At 44.1% G+C, this 20,933-nt stretch overlaps 1 protein-coding gene across 2 annotated transcripts in view; it reads left to right on the top strand.

Annotated features, from left to right (window-relative positions):
• Positions 1-20,933, top strand: part of FAM120A (family with sequence similarity 120 member A) — a 1,536,407-nt gene that overhangs the window by 481,896 nt on the left and 1,033,578 nt on the right. The gene's annotated exons all lie outside the window — the stretch shown is intronic.

Genomic DNA, 20,933 nt, shown 5'->3' with positions numbered 1-20,933 from the left:
ATGAGGCAAATTCTGTCTAGAAACTTGTGTTTTCGTTAGTAAATAAAATCTTCCCATTAATTGCTGATTGCATGGTGGTCGTAGATTTTACTGAGGGATTACTTAATAGGGACCATATGTCCCGAGTTTTCCTCTTGCATAAATGTGTAATCCTAGCTTGATTCTTTTATCAAATACAGATCAAGATTAATTTGTTTTATGTCATATTTGTATCTCAGGGGGATGGATTTCTTTTTCTTTTTATACAGATCGTTCGGAAGGAATACTGCATTTAGTTTCCTAATTGCAGCATTTTTATTCCTTTTGGGAACAGCAATTGTTGGATTGTATGGGTTACATTCAGTATTTGGATGAGCAGGGTTTATTGAGCCAGCTAATTGGAGTTGATGACTACAAATCATCTTATCGTTCCTGCTCTCCAAAAGGCTGCATTCATCCAATGATAACGATTTGTTTTTTTAAATCAGGAAGCCCGGTCAAACTTTTTAAAAAAAATATAGGAATTAAAACTTGTGTTGGATTGAGACCCATTGGTGTATTTAAACTCTAAGATGTAGGGGGCACTTGCAAGAATTTTGTAAGGTTTAAAAATGTATAAACTGTGGTGACTGGTTTTAAATTAATGGCTGAATCACCCGCCCGAAGCTTGACTAAACCTGATGATTGCAGTAGGATGTGGAGAGTAACACTGTCCTACTCCTTCCTCCCAACCCCACCCTAACTTTTGTCCTCTCTCCTTACTCTGAATATTGTCTAAAATTGTGGATCGAAATGATGTATTTTACAGCTCACTTTTAGAATAAATTTGATAAAGGATTTACTGTGTATTTGATGTATTCTACTTCAAATCAAATCTAAACACCAAATCATTTGTGCCAATCGGTAAAACTGTTTGCTCAAATCAATACTAGCACATCATAGGAAAATATATATCTGTGCTACGTCACTGAAGCAGCTCTTGATCTAGAATATCACTGCCACACTGGCAAACTTGGCAATATATTTTACAATGCTACGGATTGGGGTCAGAATGACACAACATTTTTTATAGAAGCTAGCCGGGTATCTGTCCGGGCCCGGGGTTTAATCTTCGGTAGATCCATTATGGCTTTTTTCTTTTACCTCTTCCATTATTTTTTCATCTAGGTATGCCAGTTTCTCTTCCGTTATATGTGGAATGGTGAGTCTTGTTATATAGTTTTCCTGTTGTTGTTCTGAGGGATTATCTGATGCATGTAGCCTCTTATAGAACTCCCTAAATATTTCTCCCATGTCTTCATTTGTTTTCTTGTCCTGGAGTTTTATGATTGTTTGGGTCCCATTTCTTTCTTTTAATTGTCTGGCTAGGTGTCTATTAGCTTTATTGGCTTTCACACAGTGCCACTGCTTCAGGTATAGTAGTGCTTTCTCTGCCTTCTTAGTTCTAAGTGTCTCTAGTTTTCCCTGAATATGTCTCAAAGCCTTCCTTAGCTTATTGTTTGGGGCTTTTGCCTTTTCATTTTGTATGTCTCTTAATTTCTCTTCCAAGTCTTTTCCCCACTGCCGCCTCTGTTTATCTTTCCCTGCCATTAGTGCTATGAGGCTCCCCCTTGCTACCGCCTTGAAAGCAGCTCATATTATTTCCTGTGGTACCTCCTCTGATTCGTTTTCTCTGAAATATTGCTCAATCTTTTCTTATTATTATTCGCCCTGTACGGGGTCATATAGTAGGTCTGTGGGGAATTTCCTGTTTCATAGTCCCCCCTTCATATTTCCCAACTTCATCCTTATCCACAGTGGGGCATGGTCTCATAGGGATATAGATCCTACTTCGATTTCTTACTTTCCCCAATAACCCTGTAGATGCCTAGATGTAGTCTGTCTGTCACGTGTTGGAGTGTACATGCGGGTAGTGGGTGAATCCCTGTTCATGGCCCCCTAATTACCCTCCAAATATCGTGGAGGGCCATTGTGGCCACCTTCCGTCGTAATGCTTTGTATGGGCCTTCTGTTCCCTGTGATGTATTCCCACTCCTATCCTGTCCCGGGACCCACGCTATGTTGATGTCCCCCTTAGCAAAGGTCTCTAGATTTGACAGGATTCCCCTTAGATAGCCACACTGTCCAGTATTTGGAGCGTATATTTACGCCAGTGTTATCATTTGGCCTCCTATGACTGTGTTCAGAAATATATATCTTCCCTCCTTGTCCGCTACAGAGTCCTTGACTTGTGCTCCCAGCCGATCGTGTAGTGCGATCAACACCCCTACCTTATTTTCCCTGGTATTAGATTCGTATATTTGAGTGCATCCCCTGATTTGAAATTTCCATTTGTCTTGTTTTCTTGTATGTATATCAAGTTCTTCTCCCTGAAGGAGGTGTTCTATTTTTTCTCGTTGACTGGCTGTTAAGTCCCCTCACATTGTACTTTAGTATTTTAAGGTCCTTCATCTGGGTTTCCTTCGTTCCCTCCTCTCCGTGGCTTCCCTTCCATGACTTAGTCTCTACCTCTGGCTCACTCCCATCCCCCGTACCCCAACTTGTCAACATGAACTCCCGACCCTTCCCCCTCCCTGAGGAGGGTCCAGGTTCCTATGAGCGATCGGACGATGTGTCCGCTGCGCCTGGCCCTCGTGCTTTTCCAGAGAAATCATCATGGGGATTACTAAATCCCACTAAAGGATCCTAAATGCGATCCCCGCTTCCTCTCCCCTTGGGCTGCAAACTTATGTTGTGTTGCTGTCTTACCTCCTTTTCTGCGTCTTTCTTTTTTTAATTAATTTTTTATTTATAGTGTATTTGGTTAATAAAAACCTTAAACACTTAACATATCACAGTATCGAGAAAATCCATTTACAATTATAACACTACATACTTGATTAAAATAGTTGTTAAAAATCACATATACATAAAACACGTACAATTAGGCAGTTAACAATATTTCATATTAAGAAACATAAGTATAGCACCTATCCAAATGTCCTAATCATCATCTCTAAAATGAATTTCATACAGGCCTATTACAACACTTTTTCTCTTCATAATATACCTGGAAAAGGGATAACTTGACTCCATATCTGATACCACTATCATCCTTCTGTGATCATCCCACAATACCAGTTTACCTGCGAGATTTCAATTTCATATCATTTTATCATGTCTCACCATATTGACTTATTCCCATTTTGACAGTATTCTTTTCCATATATAGAAGGCTGCTCCCACATATACAATAGTTTTTGCCATATAGATTACAGACTAAAACTGATCCGACATAATCATCCTTTTGTTCGAGACGAAATCATTATAACTTGTGATTCAATCCCACCAGTGAATTACATCCAGTTAGTAAATGTCTCGGAGTCTCGACCTCCAATTTGCAAAATCTGCACAATTTGTTTCCCGTCGGGATACCAAACCAAGAACCTACATAATCATAACTGTGTTAACATATTGAACCTCAATGTTATGACTCTAGTAAATTCCCTATTCACCTTCACGGATAGCTGCGAGGGATATTCGAAAGCATGCCTTGCAGGCAGTATGTAACAAATCTCCTTTTATTTCCCAGGCTATCCAGATTATTGTTCTGGTCCCAATAAATCACCCTCTTTTTAAGAATATTATACAATCTGGGAATATTCTGGCTTTCCTTGGGTAAATGCATATTTATCTCCTTTAGGAAATCTATAGAAGTATTTGTCAGATCCTTTAAGGCTTCATTTTTTTTTTATTTATCCAGAGCTTTTTCCCCAATGATCTTCATCCTATCTTCCTTGCTAATTTCTAGCGTCATTTTTATGTACAGTTGACAACACCTTATTTTCCAGAGGGTAAGCAATGATGTTTACCCTAATTCACAGCGAAGAGCCTCAATGGGCGTGGCCTTCGCTAATCTCAATATCGGTTTTCAGAGCTTACCCTCTATTTTTCCTAAATTCTGTGTATATTTAGACGCTGCTGTCTCCAACGCATATAGGACTCCTGGAACAAGACAAGTCTTATATATTATATATTAATATATTATATATTTCTATCAAGTCTTATATATTATATATATTTCTATCAAATCTTCAACCGAGTGACCTCCCCCCTTTTTAGATATAAAGGTTTTTTATCACATTCCATTACTTTAATACCTTTTTCTCTATTATATACACGTAATGATTTTTAGGGGGACAGTTCTTAACTGGCATAACTAGGTAAGGATATGTATCTACCACTTCTATGTCCTGCGTTTTAAATCTTCCAACTATATTTAGGACCATTCTGCTTCCCACCCTTGCCCCCAAAGAACAGTATTTTTGTTTTACCCACATTTATGCTAAGGTTATTTTCTTGAGCATATCTATTTAATTGATTGAGCGACCTCTGAAGCCCAATAGGAGTCTTACCTATGATAATCGTATTGTCTGCATAAGACATCCAATAAATCGGTATGTCTCCAATGAGGGAAATTATTAATATTCTCGAAACCTTCTCCCATGTCAGACATACAAATTGTATAGGGTGGGAGAGGTAACACAACCCTGTTTAAGACCCAAGTTTGTGAAAATTGGGGGAGATCTTTCCCTTCCTTTGTTAATACACATAACTACTGTTGTTTGTCTATACCTTTCTTTTAGAAGGTGAACTACTATTGGACACAATTTCCATTTAGCATATTTCTCCCACAATCTCCCCCTGTCCACGCAGTCAAATGCTCGAGAGAAGTTTATGAAACAAGCATATAATTTGGTCTTTTGTCTAAAAGCTTCGGCCACCACAAAGTTTAAAATTTAGCATGTTATCAATAGTACTGAAGCCAGCTCTAAATCCCGTTTGTAACAGTGAGATGAGATTATTTTTCCTGCTCCATTTGAAGTAGAAGGCAGCAGAACATTTTGCAACTTTTATCTGCCATCGCTAGTATTCTATAATTTTTAGGTTAACTTCTCCCCCCCCCTTTTTTTGCAAACTGGTATAAAAATAGCTTCTCTCCAGCTATCCGGTATCATGCCATTTTTCCAGATCCAGGTATATAATTCTACCAGAATTGCCGGCCATTTATCTAGGTTACGTTTTAATACTATATTAGCTAGCACATCAGGTCCCGGTGTCCTTGATGACTTCATGTTCTTAATTATTTTTTACATATCTGCCAGTCCAAAAGGGAAAAATAATTTCTTCAGCTGACCATTTTACTTCAACTATCGATCTACGCCTTTCTTCTACATAATACAAGGCAGATATATAATCCATCCAATCTTCTAATGGAATAACATTCACTTCGAATCAATTGTATCCTCCCACGTATGCCTCATCTTATGATATTCGTATCCTGCTAGCTTCACTGCAACGGAAAAAATGTTCTCGGCAGAGGTCGTTGTGCACGAGGTTGTGACGTCGATGTCCCTCGTCACCATCAGTATAAATAGCTTGTGCCGCGTCCGTTGGCTTCAGTTCCGTTTTTCTGATTGCTTTGCTCTCAAGAAAGCTTCGAAACTTTCTTCAGAAAATGTCTTCTTCAACTCCCAAGACGGGGTTAAAAAAATGTATCGACTGCGGATCGAAGATGTCGATTGCAGATCCTCACCGCGTTTATCTTCGGTGCCTGGGTTCAGAACATCGAACCGGCGACTGTGGCTTCTGTCAGCTGATGACGGAGAAGGCCCTTCGTGAGAGGAGAGATAAAATGGCGGTGGGGCGGGAAGCTTCCAAGGCCTCCTCGAAGGCTTGTCAAAAAGACATAGGAAATCGAGCAATTCGAATGAATCGGATCATCGTAAACATTCTAAGAGGTCTTGATCACGCAGTAGGTCGAGACGCTCTTCAGCTTCCTCTTCAAAAAAGGTTAAGAGGAGACATAGATCTCCCTCTTCCTCAGATAAGTCTACCGAATTGGTACGATGCCCGACTAAGTCGGATTCCCAAAGAAAATGGGATGAATTTAGAAGGATGATGAGGAAGGTCTTTGAGAATGCGGCCTCAACCCCCTCAAAGAAGCCTCAAAAGAGCCAGACCCCCGTCTGACGACACAGGGAAGTCGGGAACTACTGTGGAAAAATCCAGTAGTAAAGGTGAACCTCGAAAGACTTGAGTGTTCCCCGACACGGTGTAAAAAAATAAGTTGTTGAAGCCCTTGACGACCTTGTGAACCCCATCAGCGCCGACAGCTTCGACATCGAAGCCAAAAGCTTTTTCGACGCCTTTGTTGAAGACGCCATTGGTGTCTTCGAAGACTCCTTTGATACTATTGAAGGTTCCTTCGATTCCTTCGACCCATACTCATGTACAGGAAAGGAGATTTACTCCTTTACCTAAGTCAGACTTCTTTAAGTCTGTCTTCTATATTTGAAGAAAGTGGCTCTGAAGAAGTTTCTCCTTTGGGAGTACAATATGGTACTAGAGAGGTCCCAGAAGAATGAATTGATCCAGAATTGAAAATGAGACCTACCCTTCACTCTTCTAGTGGCATTGATACGTCACCTGAGCTGGAATTTGCAAAACCTGACCCTGCAGAACATGCAGATTCAGGGTACAGGAGTCTAATAAATAGAGTGGTTAAATACATGGGCTGGGGTAGAGGGTAGAGCTTCACCCACTTTTGATCAGGATAATATGACTGATATACTTGATCAGGGCCCCCAGAAGGATCCAATTCTCCCCTTACATGGGGCCCTTCATAGAACGGTAGAAAAAAACTGGGAAGTTCCTGATACAATTGCTGCAGTCAACAATAATTTTCCAAAGAAGTATAGAACTTCTAGTTCTGATCCTGATTATTTAAGTAGGCATCCCACTCCAGAAATCTGGTTATTCAGGCTGCAACTTCCTCAAGACAAACAGCATATATATCTATCCCCCCCGGATAGAGGGGATAAGAAGGTAGATGCTTGGGCCCGTAAGGTCTTTACCTCGGGTAGCATGGCTCTCAAACTAATGTCACCTATATCCTGGCCAGGTTTACCCATACCCTGTGGGACTGAATTTCGGCAGCAGCTGAACATATTCAGGAAGGCGAGTAAAGGAAAGGCTTCCTGAATATTGTCAAAGACGGAAAGGAGGCAATGGGGGAATGTCTCCAGTCTGGACTGGATACTGCTGATAGTATCAGCAGATCCATGGCTTCAAACACAGTGCTACGCAGATTTGCGTGGTTGAGGAAGTCGGGGTTTGCACCAGATGTGCAGGCCAGGCTACCCAACATGCTTTTTGATGGCTTGAGGCTGTTTAGTAGTAAAGCTGATGAAAGCTTGGAAAAACTAGACCTCAAAAGCGGCGGCTAAATCCCTTAGCGCCTCCATGCGACAGCCTCAGAAACCTTATTCAGGCTCCTCTTCCAAGAGGTCGTTCTTTTCGGTACTACTCCTCTTTTGGTAGAGGAAGAGGACAGGCCATTCCAAGAGGCAAGAGAAATGTTGCTTGTGGTGGACGAGGAAAAATTGAAAAACCAGCCCCAGGAACGGCATCTTTCCCCTCTGCCGCTGCTGCAGCCGCCTCCAAATCACTCTTAGGCCTTATCACACAAAACCCTGGTGGGAGGCAGAATCTCTCAGCATCTGAAAACATGCCGGGGCATTACTTCACATGCTTGGGCACTGGAGACAGTAGCTCAGGGTTACTGCATTCCCTTCCTAAAAAGGCCTCAGGACCATCCACCGGGAACCAACTCTGTCAAAATTCCAGATTCCGCTCGTGTTGCAGGAAATTTTAACCCTGCTAGAGAAAGGTTCAATAGAACACGTACCTGTAGCAGAGAGGAACAATGTTTGGTACTCCCCTTACTTTCTCATTCCAAAGGAGGACAGAGGATTGAGACCCATCTTGGACTTAAGAAACTTGAACAAGTTCCTCAGGAAGGACAAGTCCCAGATGGTAACCCTTTCTCAGGTCCTTCAGGCTCTCCAACTCCAAGACTGGTTGGTATCATTGGACCTTCAGGATGCTTACTTTCATGTGCCAATCCATCCCAAGCACAGAAAGTACCTGAGGTTGGCGGTTCTCACTTTGTTTCGAGTTCTGCCATTCGCGCTGACCTCCGCTCAAGGGTTTTCACCAAACTGATGGGGGTTGTGGCAGCGAGTCTCAGGAGAGGGGGGGGTTAACGTCTATCCCTACCTGGACGATTGGTTGGTCAGAGCGCGTTCTCCCGCACAAGTTTAGGATCATCTGTCAATGACCTGTCACTTCCTTCACAAACTGGGCTTCTCCCTCAATTTCAAGAAGTCTCACATGATACCATCCCAAGAGCGCCAGTTTATATGAGCAGTTTTGGATACATCCTCGGGCAAAGTCTCGCCTCCGAGGTGAGAGCTCTCCACATTCTACAGATGGTAACAAAGTTCCAGAATGCCCAGCATCTGCCGCCTCAATTTTCTGAGGTTGCTCGGTCTCATGGCATCCTGCATTTTCCTGGTGACATAGGCTCGACTGAGGATGAGATCTCTCCAATGGGCCCTCAGAACTCAGTGGTCCCAATTCTCGGGGAGTATGTCGGATCTTCTGCACGTCCTGGGCGCAGTTGCTCAGGATCTACTATGGTGGGCTTGCAACGACAACATCCTCAAGGGAGAATCTCTTTGGCCACCATGGCCGGAGATAACGGCAGTAACGGACGCCTCACTCACGGGGTGGGGAGCCCACACCAACGATCTGACAATCAGCGGTCGTTGGTCTCCATCGGAGTCCAAACTACACATCAACCTATTGGAGCTGAGGGCAATCAGACTAGTGCTGAAGGCCTTCCTGCTCTCTGTACAGGGAAATAATGTCCTAATAATGAAGGCAATGGAGCTCTGGTTCTGGGCAATAAGAGAAGGAATCTCTCTATCTGCAGTTCACCTAGCTGCAGAGCAGAAAACGGCGGCAGACGCTCTGAGCAGGCAGAGCAGTCTCCCACGAGTTGGAGCTAGCTCAGGAAGTACTTCTGGAGATCTTTGCCCTTTGGGGAACACCTCAAGTGGATCTGTTCTTGACCATGGTGAACCAGAAGTGCGGGCGTTACTGCTTTCCTCCGAGAGGAGCTTTAGGAGATGCGTTAGTGGTGGACTGGACGTTTCCACTTCTGTACGCATTTCCTCCAGTCCCCGTGATTCCTCAAGTAATCAGGAGGTTGAGAAAGTTCAGGAAAACCATGATCCTAATTGCCCCGGATTGGGCCAGGAGGACGTGGTACACAGACCTTCTGGACCTTTTCATCTGCCCTCCAGTACGTCTTCAGCAAAGAGAGGATCTTCTCTCGCAAGAGGAAGGTCGGGTTCCCCATCCAGAGGTCAAAACACTCAACCTTCCCACATGTTTTCTGAGAGGTTGAGATACAAGGATTGGGATCTTCCGGATGACGTAATGGAGATTTTGCTTTCGGCCAGAAGGCCAGCAACAAAATCTTTGTACCAGTGTCGTTGAAACAAGATCGGTAAATGGTGCAAAGATAAGGATGTGGACCCTTTTCAATGTGGCGCCCCAATGGTGCTTTCTTTCCTATTGCATCTAGCCAATCTGGGGCTGCAGATTGGGACAATTAAAGGATATTCGCTGCGCTGTCCATTTTCAAGCGCTCCTCGGAAGAGGTTTCTTACTTCAAAATTCCATTAATAATTCAATTCTTCAAAGGGCTTACTAATGTGTACCCTTCAGTCCCCTTTCATGTCCCAATTTGGGATTTAAGTCTAGTACTTAAGCTTCTAACTTGTATACCTTTTGATCCTCTACACTCCTGTCCCTTGAGGCTTCTAACATTAAACACTGTCCTTCTTGTGGCCTTAACATCAGCCCGCAGGGTTAGTGAACTACAGGCTCTCATGTAAACCTCCATATACTACTTTTTAAACCCTCTTTCTTACCAAAAGTAGTTTCTGACTTCCACTTGTCACAAAAGATTATATTACCAGCATTCTGGCCTCCTCATTTTGGCAAAGAAGAGGAGAGACTGCATAGACTGGACCCTAAAAGGGCTCTCAGTTTTTACATTTCAAGAATGTCAAAATTGTGTCAAGATGACAAACTTGTTGTAGGTAATACAGGTCATAAATTGGGATTAACTGTGACAAAACAGACTATATCCCGCTGGATCATTCTGGCTTTAATTGAATTCTACAGATTGGCGGGAAAAGACCCACCGGATGGGCTTCGAGCCCATTCTGCTAGGGGGGATGGCTACTTCTGCACCTCTTAAGAGGGGAGTCCCTGCAGCAGATATTTTTTCAGCTGCAACATGGGCATCAATGCATACCTTCATCAAGCATTATTGCTTAGATGCCTCTTCTTCCAATGAAGGTTTATTTGCCAAGGCGGTACTCCATTCCGTCCATGAGAAGAATAACTAGTAATCCCACCTCCAAAATTACCACTGCCATGGGAGTCTATCATAAGATGAGGAATACGTAGGAGGACACAATCCATTTGAAGAACAAGTTTCTTACCAACTAACATTCTTACGACTGGATGTTCCTCCCACGTATTCCTTATCGCCCCTCCCATACTACCCCGCAGTACAGTTTAGGTTGTACACTTTCCTCTCACGAAGAGTATCAGTCATGGGGAATGCCTGGGTGTTTGAATATTTCCTCGAAAAAACAGAACTGAAGCGAACGGGCGCGGCACGAACTATTTATACTGATTGTGACTTCGACACAGTACAGAGCCCATCGAGGGACATTGACGCCACAACCTTTTGCACAGCGCCTCTGCCGAGAATTTCTTTTCTGCAAAGCAGCAAAGCTGGTAGGATACAAATATCATAAGATGAGGAATACGTCGGAGGAATATCCAGTCGAAAAAACGTTACAGTTGGTAAGTAACTTGTTCATCTGTGTCCTCCTTCTACCATGCATTGTCGGTACAAATACCAGAACTTTTTTTGCATCATGAGTCCTACATAATTTAAACACCACTTTCCAATTTACATTGTGAAGGTTATTCTTATACACCACACCCTAAGCCAATTCTTAAATTGCATACGAGTTCTCGAGATCCCTTGATTACGGACCTTCTCAAAAAGATTTTTTATCATTTTTGATTCTTTTTATTTCTCCTTTACCTTTTTTTCTGCGATCTGACAATCGTATTGGTTTGTGTTTTTTTTTTTCTGTCATTTTATTAGTAGATATTCTACTCACCGTCATCTGTATCAAACCTAGGAGGTCTCCGATGACTTTCTTACCACTTAAAGCCAATTCTTGCCCACTCATAGGTAGGATATTGAACATTTTGTAAAACGTCTAAATTTGCTTCTGTCCAACATATCCTGTTTCCCCTCACGTTACTTTGAAAATGTAAGCAATGCCCCTTATCCCTTATCTTTCGAGGACAATTAAGTCTGCATTTTAGTATTGAATGATCACTATATGTGGTTGGCATGTGTTTAAATCTTATTATTGATCTTCTCCCCCCGAACTCAAATATATAATCCAATCTAAAGGATACCTTTCTATTTGTCTAGGTTGGATAATCACCACCTTCAATTCTAGGTTCCAAATATTGAAGCCCCCAACTATATAACAGATTCAACCAGATGATCCCATTTTTTTATTTGTTGGAAATGGTTAATACCATTACTTAGATGACCTAATTCACTTCAGTGTTCTAGCTCTTATTCACCACACAGTGTCTCTCACTCTTCCAGTTTAACATTGGCCTCTACACAATATGCATTGAAATCCCCTAATATCACCGTATTCGCTTTAGGGGCCTCTATATGCCAACCCTCCAAAGTATCAGTTATAATCTTTACTATCTCTTCTAGATTATCTCCCTGTAGGCAGGAATATACATTAATTAACAAAATGTCCTCTGTCGTGGTTATGTCTTCTATAATTACACAAAGTACATAATTTGATTGACCAAATTTAACATATTCCCTAGCTCTGAGGGTGTTCTTAACCCCCACACATAAGCCCCCTTTAGGTCTTCCTCTAGTAACCATGATAGTTTATTTCATCAAAATATTGTACCAGTCAATTAATATAGCCCCTTGGGCCCAAGTTTCTTGGATTGCAAATATATTGGTTCTCCTTAATATGTCAATGCTATCTTTGTGTAATAATGACCTAATGTCCCTACTATTCCAGGAAATTATATTTATGCTCGAGACATCCTCCTCGTCTCAATATTCTAATCTATAATTTTCATCCGGAAACCATTTCTATTCTTCCCTCCTGACTGGTTTCGTTTTTCTTAATTTGGGTCGGTTTGCTACTCTTTGTCTCCTGGATACATTGATTATTTCAAAATTCTTATTCCATAATTCATTACATGATCTTTTATTAGTTCTACAATGACTGATGTACCAAATTGGACTATCGACCAATTCTTCCAATCTCCGGCAATATAAATATCAGTAGTCTTAATACATTGTAACCTGGGGCTGAATGGAAACATCTCGATTAAGGAAAGGGCCATTGTCCAGAGGGAACTACTCTATTATTTTAATACTCTTAGCACTACTACTCCAATTATTATCACGTATTTCCTTGAATACTCGACTAGTATTTGCTTTATCATTTAGATTCCTGCTCGTCACTAGTCTCTCCATTTCTACTCTATATATCTCTTTTTCTCTTGGGTTAAGCTCCTGCCTTTCCGTATTAATCTTTACATCCGAGTATTTGATTTCTAACTCGGTTTCTCCTGGTTGCTCAATATTTACTAGATTAACTGCTTACATAACTGTCTCATTGACACTGCTAACAGGTGCCCCCAAAATGGATACCTCCTTCATAGTATCTTCATTATTTAGTCTAACGTCAGCCTTGCCACTAAGCCATTCTTTTATTCCCGGCTCTTTTTGATTTTTTTCCTTTTGATCTCCTTGTAATAGTTCATATCTGTTAGTTACCTCTATGCATTCCATATCGTCAACCAAAATCTCTGCTAGAGCTATGCTATTCTTTTTAGCTAATTTCTTTTTTCTAGTTTTCCCTAGTTTAATTTTTTTAGCCTTTTTATAATTTCTTTTACGATGGGTATGTCTTTTCTGTACTTGGGAATATTTTATGTCTGCTTCCCCCTTTACCTCTAAGATTCTACTATTCTCTAGGTCAGATTTCAAGCTATGCAAGTGCAGCAACGCCGCCCCTCTTTACGAATCTCCTACTGTTCTTTACCAACCAACATGCACAGCTCACTTAGCTCATCTCCCTGTACTTCCTGAATACTGGCATTAGCTCTCATTGAACCTTGTTGTTTATATCTTATGTACATTTAGTTCACTAACTTTTTCATACATAATTACAACCATCTCTTTCATATATATTTGTTCATTCATCATTTTTGTACAGATGCCCAGTAAGATATCTACTGTCGTGGTCAGTGATTCTATTTTTTCATTTATCCTTAATGTGTTATCAATATCTAATTGGGAGTCGTCGCATGAATCATTTTCATCTTCAATGCTTGAACTTTATTATTGTACTAACTCTTCCGATGTGCCCCTTCTATGTTGACAGTGGTTCCTCTCTTTTGCTCACGTTGCTTGGGCTGTCGTTTTGTGTTGTCCTCTGTTTGTGTTTCCCTTGTTAGCCTTCCTTTTGATTCTAGGGGGGGTATTTGTTGTTATGACTGGCTTCCCCTGCCTCTTTCTGGCCTTTTACCCTCAGATACTCTGCTCCTGTTGCTCCCAGCTTTTATTTGATCCATTTGGGGGTGGGACGGTGAGGGCTGGTACACCTCCCAATGCTTTTACCGTTGTTGGGTTCCTCCACCTGGGGTCTCGTAGCACTTTTCCCCTTTGACGCTTTCTCCCACTCAGCCTGGGTGTTTAGTCCTGGTGCCCCCGATGGGTCTTGTTCTTTCAGTGGGGTTTTATATTGCTTCTCCGCATAGACTGCCTTTCATGGTGTCCGGGGCCCCATCGTCGTTGCTTCACTCCCCACCCCCTCCTTTCTTTGCCTCAATGTGCTTTGGCCCCTGGGCTCTTTATCCCTTGCTTTTTCCACCTTTGTATTGGTGCTCCGCTAGTCTCTCCCCCATCCGGGTCGCTTCTGTTAGTGCTTCCCCACTCACTGGTGGCTATGTTCGCTTCCCCCACGGGGGAGGGGGCGGGAAGTTGGTGGCTCAGCTCTCCCTCTGGCTAGGTATGCTTTCTGAATTTGAGGTTTTTCGCGGAGTGGTCCGGTTGTGTGTTGGGTTGGCTGGACTGTTTTCCTGCTCGTTCCAGGCCAACGATCGAGTGTCTCTGCTTCGCCTTTCGTCAGCTCCTGCTCGCCCTCTATGTAAGCCTTTTCTATCTGGACCCTGCAGCGGCGTATCACTATTTCGCATTGGAGGGGTTGTTCCTTTTGTGCAGCGTCACCGCATATTCCTTGTCTCTCGGTGGGTGTTCCTTGTCTTTTTCTCGCTTTCTGTGTGGAGTTGTGGTAATTTGTTCTGCATATCTTTTTTATTTTTCTGCTTTGTTGCGGCCCAGTGGGGTGAGACACACACACAAATGCAACCTCCTCCTCCTCCGGGCGCTATCTTGGAATCTTGTCCCACCACTTTTTGAGCCCTCTAACTTTTACCCCATGTCAGTTTGTCAGCCCAAGAATCGGCAGCAAGCAACTATGGTTAATGTGGCAAACAAGGAGCACTCCAGCTGCCACTTAAATAAAATTTCTCAATCCACAGCAAGTCTTTGGCTGTCCTGTGCAAAGGCATTTCTTTGTCTAATATAAACTCAAAGTGTTACATGTTCACACTTTGGAGTGGCAGTATAGCTGTAAGTTATCAGTACTTCCAAATGAGTTTGAGCAATATGTTATGCAAAAAATTAACATTTGAAAGCTCAACACTGTGCGTGCGTTCATGTGATAGTTATGCGCCGTCTAAACTTTCCATGGCATGGGCTCTAGCCCCAGGTCTTTTACAAACCTAGCAATGCCCTCTGTGTACGCCACCAGGGAATCCACGTCTACCCTTACCTGGTCCCACGCACTGGCGATCCAGTACATGGTGGAGGCGATACACCATCTGATTTTGCTTAAATTCTCAAATTATCCGAAGTCCTGCATGGTACCATCTCAGAACTTTGTTCCTGGGCACCCGGCTCAACACAATCTCATGCCTCTTGACTCCCATGGAGGAGAGGGTGAAAACCATCCTAGGAGAGGTTCAACGGTTGTCTGCAGCGTCCATCACAATAGTCCAGTCCATCAAATCCGTGTTGGGCATGATGACCTCCTGCATCCATCTGGTTCCCTTTTGCAGGCTCCAAATGCGCTCCCTCCAAGAATTCATAGAAGCCAGGTGGCACCGGGTCACAGTCACATTGACAGAAGAGTTCGGCCTCAATCATGCATTCCGTCAAGCTCTTGGGTGGTGGTCGGTTCGGCCACACCTCAATCAAGACGCCCCCTTCCAGATGCCTCTGTACCAGGCTACAATCACTACCAACGCTACTCTGGAGGGTTGATGCAGGACATTCTCACACCAAGGGCCTCTCGCTCCCAGAGGAAAAGGAGTTGCACATAAATGTCCTGGAACTACGGGCCATCTTCTGGGCCCTCGGGTCATTCCAACTTCTGGTATAGGGGAAAGTGATGCAGATCTTCACGGACATGTGGGGTCAATTAGCCCCTGTTTGCCATAAAGAAAAGGCCAGAGTCAGTGGGGGACCTGCCCCCTAAATAACAGGCATGTACAGAAATAATGTGGAAATGAGGCCCTGGGCCCAAGACAGGGTAGCCAGGTAACAGTGCAGTTTCAGATTCAGACAGGAGTTCAGCAGGGGAACGCAGGAGAGAAAGCAGAAGCAAAGAGGAAGGTCTTGAGGTGCTTCCGGAACTAGAGATGGTTCTCCTCAATTTTCAGAGAGGCAGGGAGGCTGTTCCAGGCGAGACCCCAGCAGAAGAAAGGGATCTACCACCAATCTCCTCCTTAGAGGACATTACCCTCCTCCTGACTCAAAACCCCAAACCCACATCTAAAATCATTTTGTTGGTAGATCTCAACTTGGGCCTTCATGACCTAAATAACCCAAACGCCCCAGTCATAGAAAATTCTATCTCACAACTTGGCTTCAAGAATCGTATCAATGAGCCTGCTCATAACAAGGGCAGAACACTGGATTGGCTGGCTGACCTAAACTGTATTACTACAATCCTCAACAATGCACCGTGTGCCTGGTCAGACCATCATTGCATAACCTTTAGTATACAGGACAGATTCAGCCCCGACTCCAGTACAGCCATCACCCCACAAACCTGGTCCCAAAATAATCGTAACATAGCTCTAGACAATCTATTACCCCTACTACAGCCTATTACTGACCCACCAAAAAACGTAGATAAGGACCAGTCATCCTTGGTAGAACTGTACAACTGTACCTTATCAATAGCCCTAAATAAAATTGCCCCACTTAAATTAAGAAAGGCTAAACCCCTAGCCAATTTAAATAAATGGTTCACGGCTGACCTAAAAACCTTCCGTAACAATAAAAAATCCCCCAAAGCCACTTGAAGAAAAACACCTTCAATCCCCAACAAAGAAAAGTTCACCACTGATGCTAATACTTATAAAGCAGCAATTCTTAATTCCAAAGAAATTTATAACGTCAGAATTCAGAATGCCAAATCTGGCATGAAAGAGCTCTTTACCATTCTGAGAGAACTGGAATCCCCTGCACCACCTACAGAAGCCTGCATCAAAGATGCGGCCGGTGCGCCAAAATCCATAAAGCCTTATCTGACAAAATAGCCTTACTTCAAGCCAAAATCGAGACCAAATAGAACAGCATAGCTTTGAGTTCCAACTCATGCAAATCGCCTGTTTCTCAACCTCCCCTATGCCACCCTTTCTACTTCTCTCCAGTCACTCTAAAAGAAGTGGAAAACATCATCACTGGTCTAAAACCTTCTAGATGGCAGGGAGATACTTACCCAGCCTCAGTTATCAAGGAAGGAGATAAAGATCTAGCCCTGTTCATCACCGCCCTGATTAACTCATCCTTTGAAAGCTGCTCCATTTCGAACAACCTCAGAGGCCTGGGTTAGGCCCCTCCTCAAAAAACCTAATCTGATTTCAAACATACCCACTAATTACAGACCTATAAGGACAGTTCCACTCCTCTTAAAAATACTTGATAGACCGGCCTATATACAAAAACGCTTGGAGGACAACAAACTTTTGGGTCTGTGTCAATCCGGTTCCAGACCTAGGCAAAGCACTGAAACTGCCCTCCTGGAATCTGAAAATCCAAACGGATGAAACCAAAGACATGGGTAATCTCGCCATTCTCCTTCTGCTGGATCTTTCAGCAGCGTTTGATCTCGTTGACCATCAGATCCTTACCAAGCACCTGACCTCAGCCGTAGCATTCTCTCCAAACGCTGCCAGTTGGATCCAATCCTTTCTCTCAAATAGAACAACTGATCCAGTACCGATGTACTGTGGAGTCCCATGTGTTTCACCCACGCGGTACAACATTTTCACAACGCTCCTCTTTGACCGTCTTGATAAACTGGGTGTCACATACACAAATTATGCTGATGACACCCAGGTCCTCATTACGCTCACTTGCTGCTATGGTAAAGACTCAAAAATGCAAAATGACATTTACCCCGAAATTCAGGCCTGGATGGCTGCACACGGCCTTTGCCTAAATAATGACAAAACTGAGCTTCTGATCATTGGCTCTCCAGCTCGTCTAAGCAGACTTGATGCGCGTTACAAGACTTTCAACATTGATGGAAACATCAAAGTTGCCAATGGAGTAAAAACTTTCGGCATCTACTTAGGCTCTACTCTCTCCCTCAAATAAGTTAACATTCCAGCCTCAACTACAGCATACACCAATAAGCTGATCAACGCCTGGAAACCCTACTTGTCCACTAACAGCTGCCTATGCTCGCCAGGGTTTTGATTTTATCTAAGTTGGATTATTGGAATACCTTATTCCTAGGCTCTATGGAATGCAATCTGAATACACTACAAGTTCTTCAGAACAATGCTCTTAGGTGTGCTCTTAATATCCCACGTTATAATCACATCTCTGACACAAGACAGGACGCACACTGGCTCCCAGTGCGTGACAGAATCTCGCTGCGCACGTTAGTCATCACACATAAATATCTGGTTTACACAGCCCCTAAATATGTAGCTGACAAATTGACCAGGTACCTATCATCTAGATCTACAAGATCCTTCTATTCACACTGCCTTAACATCCCCAAGTACAAACTGAAAACTGCAGGTGGGTCCAGCTTCCACGTGCTAGCTGCAAGTGCTGCATCTCCCTCCCTACAGCCATCAGGGCTGAACCCTCTTTTTGGACCTTTTAGATTTAAGGTGAAAGCTTGGCTCTTTGCCCAGCAACATTAATCTAATCTCCTCCATCCACCACTTATATGTGCGAATTGCTTTGCTGCTGTTGTAGCCTTGCTGTATTTTTCCTGATTTTGGTATGTTGACTATCTGTAGCCCATGTCAACAAACCTTCGTTTTATCTGTCTCATCATGTATGTACATGTAATAATTTCCTAAGTTCAAGCGCCCAGATACCTCAGGGTTAGGCGCACTCTACAAATATAACTAAACTAAACCAACTCATTGCTTGGAGAAGCGACTGACCCTGAGGGAGTTGGAGGTGGATGAACGAAGAGCTTGAGAAGGAAGATATTTAGGAAGAGTGAGTTGAAGGTATTGAGGCCCCAGGCCCCAGAAGGCCTTGTGGACAATGCAGAGGGTTTTAAACTTAATCCTCGCAGCTACTGGGAGCCAGTGCAGAGATTTCAGTCCTGGAGAGATACAATCCCTTGGCTTGACCCCGGTTCCTTCACGCTCTGATACGGCGGGGAGTAGCAGATCGAAGTCCTTTGTCCCCGGATGAAAGAGAAAATCGGAAGAAAAATAATCTTTTTCTATTGTGGTTCCCCGATTCATTTTATTAGATCATGTCCTAAGAAACCAACAAAACTGGGAAACGCCAAAACTCGACGTTCGAGGGGGTCCGATTGACGAGTTCAATACTGAAGGACTCCATGCCTCCTAGTGGTCTGTCTCCGTTCACGGTCTCAGTGACGCTCTTTTCTAACAGGAAAACCCTGGACCACTTTGGCTATCATTGACTCTGGGGCCATGGGCAACTATCTAGACATCCAATACGTTCATGAAATTGGGATCCCCACCATTCCTAAAACCCGACCTGAGGTTGTCAATGCGGTAGCTGGGACTACCTTGGTTTCGGGATTGGTTACTGAACGTACAGTAGAACTTAGTTCTGAATGTGGGCATACAGAAACCATACCTTTCGATATGATCGGTGCCCCGCAGTTTAAAGTGATTCTAGACCTGCCATGGCTATCGTTGCACAACCGAGCATTGATTGGCAAAAACAAGACGTTTGAGCTTCTCAAAAATCTGAAGGGAAACGATGTTTCGATGACAACCGTCAATCAGTTGGGCCCTGTCCCCCTTTTCTTGACCCTACTCCAGTGGTTGGTTCAGTCACCACCACAGCCGTGCCCAATGAATACAAAGCCTTCAGGACGTGTTTGACAAGGGCAACCCAGATCAGTTGCCTCCCCCACAGACCCTACGATTGCCCTATTGACTTGATCTCTGGGGCTCGGATACCCAACGGGCGCTTCTACTACCTCACACAGAGAACCTGGTCTTGAAGGAGTACATCAAGAAGGCTTTGCTCACAGGGTTTATTATCCCGTCCCATTCCCCCGCGGCCTCACCGATATTCTTTGTTCAAAAGGAGGGGGGACCTGAGACCCTGTATCGATGTATCGATTACTGGGCCGTACCAAGAGTTGCACTTGGCTTTGGGTTTCAAGCAGATTCTCATGGCAGGGGCAAGAACATAGAGAGCATTAGATATAGCAGAGTGGAGCATGGAAAGGGCTGCGTTAGGGTGAGAGTCAGCCAAGGGGGAACGGGGGTGAGAAAGTGGCGGCAAAAGCCTCAACTGACACACGCTTCATGTGTCGGATAACCAAGAAGGTAGGTGGCAGTGCTGGAGTTGGCTTGGCTTGAAGGGTAGAGAGGGGGAGATGGGAGGAAAGGAGAAAGTGATTACTCCAGGAGAGTGGAGTGGTGAGACGGATTGAAAGGGGAAGGTCTGAAGAGATCTGAACATCCAGAGTGTGCCCTGCAGAGTAAGTCGGGCCACAGGAGAGGGGAGAGGGGAGGGAGAGGGAGGGGGATGGAGAGGGAGGGGGATAGGGGAGGGAAGTGGGGGGAGGTGGAGGGGGTGAGGGGAGGAGGAGGAGTTGGGAGGAGAGACACGCAGAGGTCTCGAAAGAGTCCAGTGGACGGACACGAAGCATCCAGGGGGATGTTGAAGTCTCCAAGAAGGAGGAGTTGAGTGGTTGAGACCAGGAGGGAAGAGGAGTGGTCTGCCCACTCAGAGAGGAAGGAGATCTGACCAGGTGGACAATAGATGTTAGCCAGAATAAGAGAGTGGCCAGGAGAGAGAGCCTGCAGCCGTGGAAGGACACTCACCGAAAGTGTTAACAAGTATCTGCTTTGTGATCACGATGAGCGATCCTGCAAGTCCTGCCAACTTTCTAATCGAAGATGCTAAAAGATCGCTGGACGAAGCGGTGAGTGGCCTACGCCATGCAGTAGGCCGAGGGTAGTTCTCCTGTCTGTGCAGGCGCCTTGAGTGACGAGGACTCGCCACAGAAGCATAAGCACACAACCCCATGCGCTCCCTCGGCGGATACGTCGAGGAAGCAATAGACGCCAACAGGCCCGTCAAACATTTTGGTGCCTTCCGATCCCCTGGATCGGCCGACGTCCTCGCATCAGACGTCTCTGCATGCGTCCGGACATGTAACACATAACGGCGTCTCTACTAAATAACACGAGCGCCGTCTAAGAGCGTTTCGGCAGTGGCGCAGTCGTCGACGATGCCTACAGGCACGTCAATCTCTCCCGAACCCGCCAGAGCCATGCAAGAGTCTTGCTTACATCATTTTGGCGGTGAATAAGCCACAAACTACATCCTCTCGTCGAGGGGAATATTCAGATGGGTCCCAGCCCCTCTC

Source organism: Ambystoma mexicanum, chromosome 2p (genome assembly GCF_040938575.1).
Source record: "Ambystoma mexicanum isolate Mex_15411 chromosome 2p, UKY_AmexF1_1, whole genome shotgun sequence".
In the NCBI taxonomy this organism is placed as follows: Eukaryota; Metazoa; Chordata; class Amphibia; order Caudata; family Ambystomatidae; genus Ambystoma; species Ambystoma mexicanum.
This window is presented reverse-complemented; position numbering and strand designations above follow the sequence as displayed.